This window comes from Coregonus clupeaformis, chromosome 24 (genome assembly GCF_020615455.1).
Source record: "Coregonus clupeaformis isolate EN_2021a chromosome 24, ASM2061545v1, whole genome shotgun sequence".
Classification (NCBI taxonomy): Eukaryota; Metazoa; Chordata; class Actinopteri; order Salmoniformes; family Salmonidae; genus Coregonus; species Coregonus clupeaformis.
Window position 1 is genome coordinate 20,007,451 of NC_059215.1, and position 11,532 is coordinate 20,018,982.

The window sequence follows — 11,532 nt, forward strand, 5'->3', positions numbered from 1 at the left end:
TGATTTTAAGGTGCAGTGCAGCAAGAAGTGACCATACTGAAACTCAAGACTAAATCAACATTTCAAAATCTACAGAGCCCTCTACTTTTGAGACAGAGCACAGAGGAGTGGATTGGCAAGACTTCATTAACATGGTTTAGAAATAGGCAGCTTGCTGGTCCACCTTGAAAAATAAAGGGGAGACTTTATCAGATATATACTCTTTATAAGACTGAAGAATAACCTTTCTTCTTCCACTCAGAAGTAGAAAAATAAATACTCTTGAACATCAAAGGCAATCATAATTGACACGTTACATCTGTGTAAATAGATCAAACGGGAGAGACTTCAATGAAATAACCTCACAGTGTGATGGGGGGACGGGAGCTGGGTTGAGAGAAGAGTAGGCCCGACTATGTTTTCAGATTTCCCCCTTATACCACTCTGGTCATAAAAAAGAGTGTGAACTCGCTGGAGAGAGGAAGAGTTTGGAATAAGAAAGCAAAATATTAAGAAAGAAAAGAGAGAAACAAAGTTTGAGTGACTCCAACGAGGGAGATCTGTGGACCTGTCAGTTGATTAGTGCTCTTGATTAGCATTTATAAAAGGTCCCGGCGCTCCATTATTTATATTCCTATTTAGCCATGATTTGGCCATGACACTGTGATTAAACTTGTCACTAGACCTGATTGACAGGGTCAAATCTTCACATTCCATTCTACAAAAAAATAAAAAAGGGAAATAAAACCCTGGATCCCTGGATGTGTCAGCTTCCTTCCCATAAAGTTCTATGTAATCTAGAGATATGTGTTCTTACACACCCATCCACCGAACTTGGTAATGATTCTCTCCTATTTCCCTCTCTCCCTCCCTTCTCTCTCGCTCTACATGTCTCGTTGTCTCTCTCTCCCCTCTCTCTACTTCCCTTCTCTCTCTCCCCTCTCTCTACCTCCCTTCTCTCTCTCCCCTCTCTCTCCCTCCCTTCTCTCTCGCTCTACATGTCTCTTTGTCTCTCTCTCCCCTCTCTCTACTTCCCTTCTCTCTCTCCCCTCTCTCTACTTCCCTTCTCTCTCTCCCCTCTCTCTACTTCCCTTCTCTCTCTCCCCTCTCTCTCCCTCCCTTCTCTCTCTCTGCAAGTCTCTTTGTCTCTCTCTCCCCTCCCTCTCACTCCCCTGTCTCTCTCTCCTGCCTTCTTGTCATCTGATAGGTCAGGAATGTTTAATTTTAGGGATAGATTCTGCCTGTCAAGCAAGGTGGGATGGCATGATTGCGTGTAGTTCAGGAGATGAGATGTGAAGGGTGTAAAACATTTTTTTTAAATAAGGAGATGAGCAAGAGAACAAAGAGGAAAGAAGCGCTCACTTTATTGCACAGATTTAATTACTTTAAAGCAGGGGATCCACTGAGGTGTGAAATGAACCCTTGATTACTGATGAATCTCAGAATCAGAAGCAGAAAACAACCGTTTGAAAAAAAATCTGGCCACTCCATAATGGGAATTGTTTTTGGAGAGTATAGGCCTGGGCCTAGATCACATTTTCCTGAATATCAATGTACCATGATGGTAGCAGGCTAGCAGCATAAATGGCTGGGGATAGGTGACTACATTATTAACCATGCTGAAAATGCTAACAGAAAAAGATTGAGACAAGATCTGAAATTCAGCAGCTTGGTTGCATCAGAGACTACTAACCTTTCTGTTAGATTGGGCTGCCTCCACAAGGACAGTGGCCTTAAAAATAAAAAATAAAAATGCAGAAATGAAGTGATGCAATCTGTTCATCCTGAAGGATGTTTATGGGGACTTATGGGGGATATTGAAATACTGTATGTCATGTCTTACTATTGCACTGTATTTTTAGCATAGTAGCCAGAAAGACCATTGGGTTAAAACATTTGATTAGTTCATGATCTTACAAAAAAAATGTCATTTCATTAAAGTACTACTGTACCATATACAGAAGGGAGAACAAGTATTTGATACACTGCCGATTTTGCAGGTTTTCCTACTTACAAAGCATGTAGAGGTCTGTAATTTTTTATCATAGGTACACTTCAACTGTGAGAGACGGAATCTAAAACAAAAATCCAGAAAATCACATTGTATGATTTTTAAGTAATTAATTTGCATTTTATTACATGACATAAGTATTTGATACATCAGAAAAGCAGAACTTAATATTTGGTACAGAAACCTTTGTTTGCAATTACAGAGATCATACGTTTCCTGTAGGTGTTGACCAGGTTTGTACACACTGCAGCAGGGATTTTGGCCCACTCCTCCATACAGACCTTCTCCAGATCCTTCAGGTTTCGGGGCTGTCGCTGGGCAATACGGACTTTCAGCTCCCTCCAAATATTTTCTATTGGGTTCAGGTCTGGAGACTAGCTAGGCCACTCTAGGACCTTGAGATGCTTCTTACGGAGCCACTCCTTAGTTGCCCTGGCTGTGTGTTTCGGGTCGTTGTCATGCTGGAAGACCCAGCCACGACCCATCTTCAATGCTCTTACTGAGGGAAGGAGGTTGTTGGCCAAGATCTCGCGATACTTGGCCCCATCCATCCTCCCCTCAATACGGTGCAGTCGTCCTGTCCCCTTTGCAGAAAAGCATCCCCAAAGAATGATGTTTCCACCTCCATGCTTCACGGTTGGGATGGTGTTCTTGGGGTTGTACTCATCCTTCTTCTTCCTCCAAACACGGCGAGTGGAGTTTAGACCAAAAGCTCTATTTTTGTCTCATCAGACCACATGACCTTCTCCCATTCCTCCTCTGGATCATCCAGATGGTCATTGGCAAACTTCAGACGGGCCTGGATATGCGCTGGCTTGAGCAGGGGGACCTTGTGTGCGCTGCAGGATTTTAATCCATGACGGTGTAGTGTGTTACTAATGGTTTTCTTTGAGATTGTGGTCCCAGCTCTCTTCAGGTCATTGACCAGGTCCTGCCGTGTAGTTCTGGGCTGATCCCTCACCTTCCTCATGATCATTGATGCCCCACGAGGTGAGATCTTGCATGGAGCCCCAGACCGAGGGTGATTGACCATCATCTTGAACTTCTTCCATTTTCTAATAATTGCGCCAACAGTTGTTGCCTTCTCACCAAGCTGCTTGCCTATTGTCCTGTAGCCCATCCCAGCCTTGTGCAGGTCTACAATTATATCCCTGATGTCCTTACACAGCTCTCTGGTCTTGGCCATTGTGGAGAGGTTGGAGTCTGTTTGATTGAGTGTGTGGACAGGTGTCTTTTATACAGGTAACGAGTTCAAACAGGTGCAGTTAATACAGGTAATGAGTGGAGAACAGGAGGGCTTCTTAAAGAAAAACTAACAGGTCTGTGAGAGCCGGAATTCTTACTGGTTGGTAGGTGATCAAATACTTATGTCATGCAATAAAATGCAAATTAATTACTTAAAAATCATCCAATGTGATTTTCTTTAGGTACAGTTGAAGTGTACCTATGATAAAAATTACAGACCTCTACATGCTTTGTAAGTAGGAAAACCTGCAAAATCGGCAGTGTATCAAATACTTGTTCTCCCCACTGTAAATTGTGAGAACTTAACGTCTCTAAATGTTTCATATCCAGTGTTGCTATAAAGTACTGTTACTTCAATCCAATCTAGTCTACCAGACTCTTTTACTACCTACAATCCGATCCCCAGACTGAAGCCAGAGTATCTACTGTAACATAACGTGTGTTTGTCTCACTATATTGACCAGGGCTCTCCAACCCTGTTCCTGGAGAGCTACCCTCCTGTAGGTTTTCACTCCAACCCCAGTTGTAACTAACCTGGTTCACCTTATCAACCAGCTAATTATTAGAATCAGGTGTGGTAGATTAGGGTTGGAGTGAAAACCTACAGGACGGTAGCTCTCCAGGAACAGGGTTGGAGAGCCCTGACACATTATCAAACAGTCATCCAGAGAAGGAAACAGAATATCTCTTCATTTAGACCTGCTGTTCACAACTCAGATGCAGGAAGTGTACCGCCTCAACCAGAGGGGCTGCGTCCCAAATGGCACCTTATGTCAGGATGACGTGTATGCGGGAAACGAAGTCAAGCGCAGGACACCGAACTACTGGCAGAACGTACTTTACTCAAAACAGTAAAGAAAGTACAAAACAAAAACTCCAAACAGGGAGGAACAATAATCGCATACAACCAGCACTGCCGACCTATCGGAAACAATCACACACAACAAACAAATGAGAGACAGGGTTTTTTAAAGGGAATACAATCAACACTAATGGGACACAAGTGTTAACAATACAGACCAGTCTAGACAAACACCAAAACATAGATCGGTAGCAGCTAGTACTCCGGGGACGACGAACGCCGAAGCCTGCCCGAGCAAGGAGGAGGAGCAGCCTCGGCTGAATCCGTGACAGTACCCCCCTTGACGCGCGGCTCCAGCCGTGCGCCGACCCCGGCATCGGGGACGGCCAGGAGGACGCGGAGCAGGGCGAGTCAGATGACTCCGGTGGAAATCCCTCAACATGGAGGGATCTAGGATGTCCCTCCTAGGGACCCAGCACCGTTCCTCCGGACCGTACCCCTCCCACTCCACGAGATACTGCAGGCCCCCCATCCGACGCCTCGAATCCAAGATGGAACGGACTGAGTACGCCGGAGCCCCCTCGATGTCCAGTGGGGGCAGAGGAGCCTCTCGTACCTCACTCTCCTGGAGTGGACCATTTACTACCGGCCTGAGGAGAGACACATGGAACGAGTGGTTAATGTGGTAATTAATTGGCAGTTGTAACCTATAGCATACCTCGTTCAATCTCCTCAGGACTTTAAATGGCCCCACACATCGCCGACCCAGCTTCCGGCAGGGCAGGCGAAGGGGCAGGTTTCGGGTTGAGAGCCAGACCCGATCTCCTGATGCATACACTGGAGCCTCACTGCGGTGGCGATCGGCGCTCGCCTTTTGCCGCCTGATAGCCCGCTGCAGATGGACATGTGCAGCGTTCCAGGTTTCTTCTGAGCGCCGAAACCACTCGTCCACCGCAGGGGCTTCGATCTGGCTCTGATGCCAAGGTGCTAGGACCGGCTGATAACCTAGCACACACTGGAAAGGCGTAAGGTTAGTTGAGGAGTGGCTGAGTGAGTTTTGGGCTATCTCAGCCCAGGGAATACAACCGATGTCCCAGGAAGGAGATGGACTCCTGGAAGAACAGACATTTCTCCGCCTTCGCATACAGGTCATGCTCCAACAGTCTACCAAGCACCCGACGCACCAGGGACACATGCTCGGCTCGTGTAGCGGAGTATATTAGAATGTCATCAATATACACCACTACACCCTGTCCATGCAAGTCCCGGAAAATCTCGTCCACAAACGATTGGAAGACTGAAGGAGCATTCATTAAACCGTATGGCATGACGAGGTACTCATAGTGACCCGAGGTGGTACTGAATGCTGTCTTCCACTCATCTCCCTCCCTAATGCGCACCAGGTTGTACGCGCTCCTGAGATCCAATTTTGTGAAGAATCGCGCCCCGTGTAATGACTCCGTCATACTAGCAATCAGAGGGAGAGGATAGCTATATTTGATTGTGATCTGATTGAGACCACGGTAGTCAATACACGGGCGTAAACCTCCAACCTCCATCTTCTTCACAAAAAATTAACTCGATGACGCAGGGGAAGTGGATGGCCGTATGTATCCCTGTCTCAGAGATTCGGCGACATATGTCTCCATAGCCGCCGTCTCCTCCTGAGACAGAGGATACACATGACTACGCGGAAGCGCAGCGCCTACTTGGAGGTCTATCGCACAATCCCCCTGTCGATGAGGTGGTAATTGAGTCGCCTTCCTTTTACAGAAGGAGAGTGCCAAATCGGCATACTCAGGTGGAATGTGCATGGTGGGAACTTGGTTAGGGCTTTCCACCGTCTTTGCCCCTACGGAAACACCTACACACCGCCCGAAACACTGATCAGACCATCCCTTGAGAGCCCTCTGTTGCCATGAAATGTTGGGGTCATGAGATGTTAACCAGGGAAGCCCCAACACCAAGGGAAATGCAGGAGAATCAATCAAAAACAACCGAATATTGTCCTCATGTCCCTCCTGCGTTTTCATCCTGAGAGGCGCTGTGACTTCCTTAATCAATCCTGACCCCAAAGGGCGGCTATCTAGGGCATGGATAAGGAAAGGCACATCAACGGGTACAATAGGGATCCCTAACTTATAACTGGCGATCAATAAAATTCCCAGCTGCGCCTGAATCTACTAGCGCCTTATGCTGGGAATGAGGAGAAACCTCGGGAAACACAACTTTAATACACATATGCGCAACAGAGAGCTCTGGGTGAGTTGGGTGCCTACTCACCTGGAATGACTCATCAGTGCGCTGCCTACTGCCTCGATTCCTAGGAGACCCTCCCCAGCACCGACCAGCAGTGTGTCCTCTGCGGCCACAGTTGGTGCAGGGGACGGTCTCCCTCCTGGACTCTCTCCTGGTCTCCCTAGCACCAGCACCTCCGAGCTCCATAGGGGTCAGCTCAGAAGTGCTGGGGGATGGAATGGACGGCCCTGACTCCGGACGTCCGCGGGTAGCCAACAGGGTATCCAGGCGATTGGACATGTCCACTAGTTGGTCGAAGCTGAGGTTGGTGTCCCTGCAGGCCAATTCCCGACGCATGTCCTCCCTCAGGCTACATCTGTAGTGGTCGATGAGGGCCCTCTCATTCCATCCCGCGTTGGCAGCCAGCGTCCGGAAGTCCAGGGCGAACTCCTGTGCGCTCCTCCTCCCCTGCCTGAGGTGGAATAGACGCTCACCCGCCGCTTTACCCTCTTGTGGATGATCGAATACTGCCCTGAAGCGGCGGGTGATCTCCGCATAGTTGACAGTAGCGGTGTCTATTCCCCCCCACTCGGCGTTGGCCCACTCCAGCGCCTTGCCGGACAGGCAGGAGATGAGGGCGGACACGCTCTCGTATCCCGAGGGCACCGGGTGGATGGTTGCCAGGTAGAGTTCAACCTGGAGCAGGAAAACCTGACACCCGGCAGCTGTGCCATCATAAGCCCTCGGGAGCGATAGCCGAATCCCACTGGACACCGGAGGTGAAGCGATGGGCATCGCCGATGGTGGTGGTATCGTCGGAGGAGGTGTAGGCAGACCCCCTCTTTCCCATCGCTCCATAGTGCTCACCACCCGTTCCATGGCAGTGCCGAGAGCCTGGATCATGGCCGCTTGTTGTTCGACGCGTTCTTCCATTGATCCAGCTGGCACCGCCGCTCCTGCTGACTCCATGTGTTGGTGTGTGATTCTGTCAGGATGATGTGTATGCGGGAAACAAAGTCAAGCGCAAGACACCGAACTACTGGCAGAACGTACTTTACTCAAAACAGTAAAGAAAGTACAAAACAAAAACTCCAAACAGGGAGGAACAATAATCGCATACAACCAGCACTGCCGACCTAACGGAAAACAATCACACACAACAAACAAATGAGAGACAGGGGTTTTTAAAGGGAATACAATCAACACTAATGGGACACAGGTGTAAACAATACAGACCAGTCTAGACAAACACCGAAACATAGATCGGTAGCAGCTAGTACTCCGGGGACAACGAACGCCGAAGCCTGCCCGAGCAAGGAGGAGGAGCAGCCTTGGCTGAATCCGTGACACCTTATTCCTTACATAGTGCACCATTTTTTACCAACGCCCATAAGCATAGGGTGCCATTTGGGTGTGTAGATGTTCATGTAATTAGCGATAATGGATGAAAAGAGAGTGAGGACTCGTTTGTATATTATCTTGAATAAGAGTTCAATTCGTTTCTTTGTCATATTATTTTGCAATCTTATTTTTGTCAAGCGTCTATTCCATTCGATTTAAAGTCTTGAGCATTTAGATTTTTTTTCTTCTTCTTTATTGACTGCTGTTGCATGAAGCCATAGCCTCACCCTCACTAGAACACCGTAGAACAATACACCATGCAATAATAACAGACACTAAAATAAGGTTTTGGTGAAGGTTTATGGGAGTTCTTGGATGGTCAGTGAAATCTCTCAGAGAGGCATTTGTGCAGTATTCACATCATATCACAGTCCACAACCTATATAGAATATTACACAGGTAAGGACCTTATATTCTCCTACCTACGTGTATGTTCAGGTTGACCTTTAATCTTGTCCTGGAGGCAGAGCTGAGCGATTTCCACTAGATGGGCCAGCTGCAAAGTCAAAATTAGCTATACAGTATATCGTAAAATATCATGAAAACAAAAATGTGCTTTTTGGTCTTAATTTAAGGTTAAGGATAGGAATAAAGTTAGCATTGTGGTTAAGGTTAGGGTTAAGGTTAGGATTAAGTTTAAAATCAGATTTTATGACTTTGTGGCTGTGCCAGCTAGTGACTACCCTGAAGAGCTGCCTCCAGTACAAGTCATCCCAATATATGCCAACATGCTACCTATGTGGGCATGACCATGACAAAATGCATACAATAACACATGTACCGTGTCTCTCCTTTAACGCACAGTCACACATCTAATTTGCGCTTAGTTCTCCTGGATGGACAGACAAGGGAGGAGGAGGGCAGATAAAGTGCCAAACAAAGTGGCATAATGAATCTAAAAGCCATAAATTCATTCAGATCAAACGCACTCAGGAGTGAGTCATGCTCTGGTAAATCTCTGACAGGGCTGCCTGGCTACAGGAGGAGAAGTGGTGAACCTCTAACCTCTGACAGGGCTGCTTGGATACAGGAGGAGAAGAGGTGAACCTCTGACCTCTGACAGGGCTGCCTGACTACAGCAGGAGAAGTGGTAACCTCTGACCTCTGACAGGGCTGCCTGGCTACAGCAGGAGAAGTGGTAACCTCTGACCTCTGACAGGGCTGCCTGGCTACAGCAGGAGAAGTGGTAACCTCTGACCTCTGACAGGGCTGCCTGGCTACAGCAGGGGGAGGGAAGGGAAGGGAGGGCGCGGAGAGGAGGGGAGGGGAGGGGAAATGATGAGCTAGCACGCATAAATTCTAATTATTCCCAGTGTATATACCTACAATCTTCCGTCCTCTCAATGGCAGCCAAGCCAATTAAGCTTTATTTCTCTAACAAAACAACTTGGAAATCCCCACAAGGTTGTTTTTACTGTACATGAAAAGCTTTGGATGGATGTGTAAACCTGGTTGGACACAAGAAATTAAGAAAATATTGTGTTGTAGTAGGAAAACAGTAACACCACGACAGACAAACAGACAGACAGACAGACAGACAGATACAGTAGACGGCCATGATGAGTGTTGAGTGAGAGGGCAAGGTGAGATAATCAATTAAAGCTGGCAGTAATTGGGAGAGTGTAAAGGCCATAATGTGAATTCTCTCTCTCTCTCTCTCTCTCTCTCTCTCTCCTCTCGCTCTCTCTCTCTCTCTCTCTCTCTGATGGCCGATGAACCCCCCCCAACCCCACCCCCCATCATCCATTGGATCTCAGGTGCTTAGCCATGCAGATCTGCCTGACAGCTCAGTACATCTCTGTCTGCCTAATTGGACAGTATAGAGTTGTTTATGGATATTGCAGACATTTAGGACTCGGTTGGGGGCTTCTCAAAAATCATTAGCAAAGGGCCCCTGTAACTGGACTGTCAGCCTCACTCCACTAACATCAAAAGCACTGCAAAAAAACACACATTGTTTGTCTCTGTTTTGTTGTGTAACAGTACACTTGCTGAACATTCAAACATGTTACATTTAAGCAGACACTGTTATCCAGAGTTACAGTAGTGAGTGCATATTTTTTGCACTCTTTCATACTGGTCACCCATGGGAATCAAACCTACAACCGTGGCATTGAAAGCACCTGCTCTACCAACTGAGCCACATGGGACATATGATGTGTTTTGTGTTATGATGTGGATAGCTGAAACACCAGCAGCTTGTCTTACAGACGTAGGATTAATTGTATTACTCTTTTGTCAGCTTCTGATTAACAATAACATTTGATTTTGATTGTATTTCAGATGAGCTTCTGATTTACATAAATTCACTGAAAACCCACACTAACATACGGTTATATTAACAGTATTGCACTTTTCATGTAGCATACTTTTGGCCGGCTAATAGCCTAACCACCAATCAAGCAACACTGTGGACTAAGCATTAAAATCCTGTTGCTGCAGGATTATTTTGCTGTGACAATAAAGGTCAAATTAAGATCCTACATCTGTAACACTCCTTCTGTTGGTATTTGATGTGCTAGCAATAAGGTATAATGTAAATTAGCAAACCAATCCATCTGTAGGAATCAGTGCCTTTACGTATCACTTCCTGGGTGACAATGAACTTTCCGTGGCCCGGCCTCCGAGACACATCTCTGAACTCTCACAATTACTCTTCATCCCCCACTAACAATTTAGTATTGAAGTATTGATTTCCAGATTCTCCCCCTTCTCTTATGGATGATATTAGATTTTGTTTGATAAACTGTGCTTGGTGCCCTAATATGCACTGCCCCTTTTCCCCCAGTGTCTGTAAAACAAAGTGCCACTGGGGATATAATGACTAGGGAACATCGATGAACACATTTCATCAATTTGTAACAGTTGACAATGAAAAAGGGCAGACATTTTTCAAGCAGCAATGTCAAGGTTTATGGTAACACTTTATTTGGATATGCGTTTGATGTATTTATGCAGGGTTCATCTGTAAAAGAGACCCTAGTCTCAGTATGACTTCCCTGTCAAAATAAAGGTTACATGTAATAACAAAATAGGATAGTCCATCTGTAGATTCTCTACAGACTATCAGTAACATTTCAACTAACTATCTACTAACCCTAACCCTAACCCTAACCCTATCCCTAACCTTAACCCTTATCCTAACCCTAAACTTAACCCGTACCTTAACCCTTACCTTAACCCTTACCCTAACCCTTATTCTAAACCTAACCCTAACCTTAGCAAGCTTATCAACACAGTATGACCATATATAGAGCATCTCTACAGACGGACAATCCGGACAAGCCAAATCAAGTGTGACCAAGTTTATTGCTCAGGTTATGGACGGTCCGTATTGGAAGCCAGCAGACATCTTGAGCTAGCGTTCAGCTAGTAATTTATGGGCCCTGTGTACCAGTTACTTTTAAAGGAAATGTTTGGATACTGCGAGGATATTAGTGTTGCACCTGGGTTGTCTGATTTCCGGGGCCACCGGGGATTAACGTGTCATGTCAAGAAATAGAAAAACTGAGAGGCTGAGACATCGGCCATCTGCAAAACAAAAAAAGTGCTTTACTGTACATTAATCATGTGGGGGATGTTATTATTATTATTTTTTTGTCATTTAGCAGACATTCTTATCCAGAGCAACTAGGGTTAAGTGCCTTGCTCAAGGGCACATCTACAGATTTTTCACCTAGTCGGCTCGGGGATTAGAACCAGCGACCTTTCGGTTACTGGCACAACGCTCTTAACCACTAAGCTACATACCACTATGTTACATGCCAGTCCCACGTGAGGGCTATGTGGACTGGGGATTCCAATGTTTTCATGCTCTCATATAAAAGCTATAGGATGCTATTATACCAGACCATCA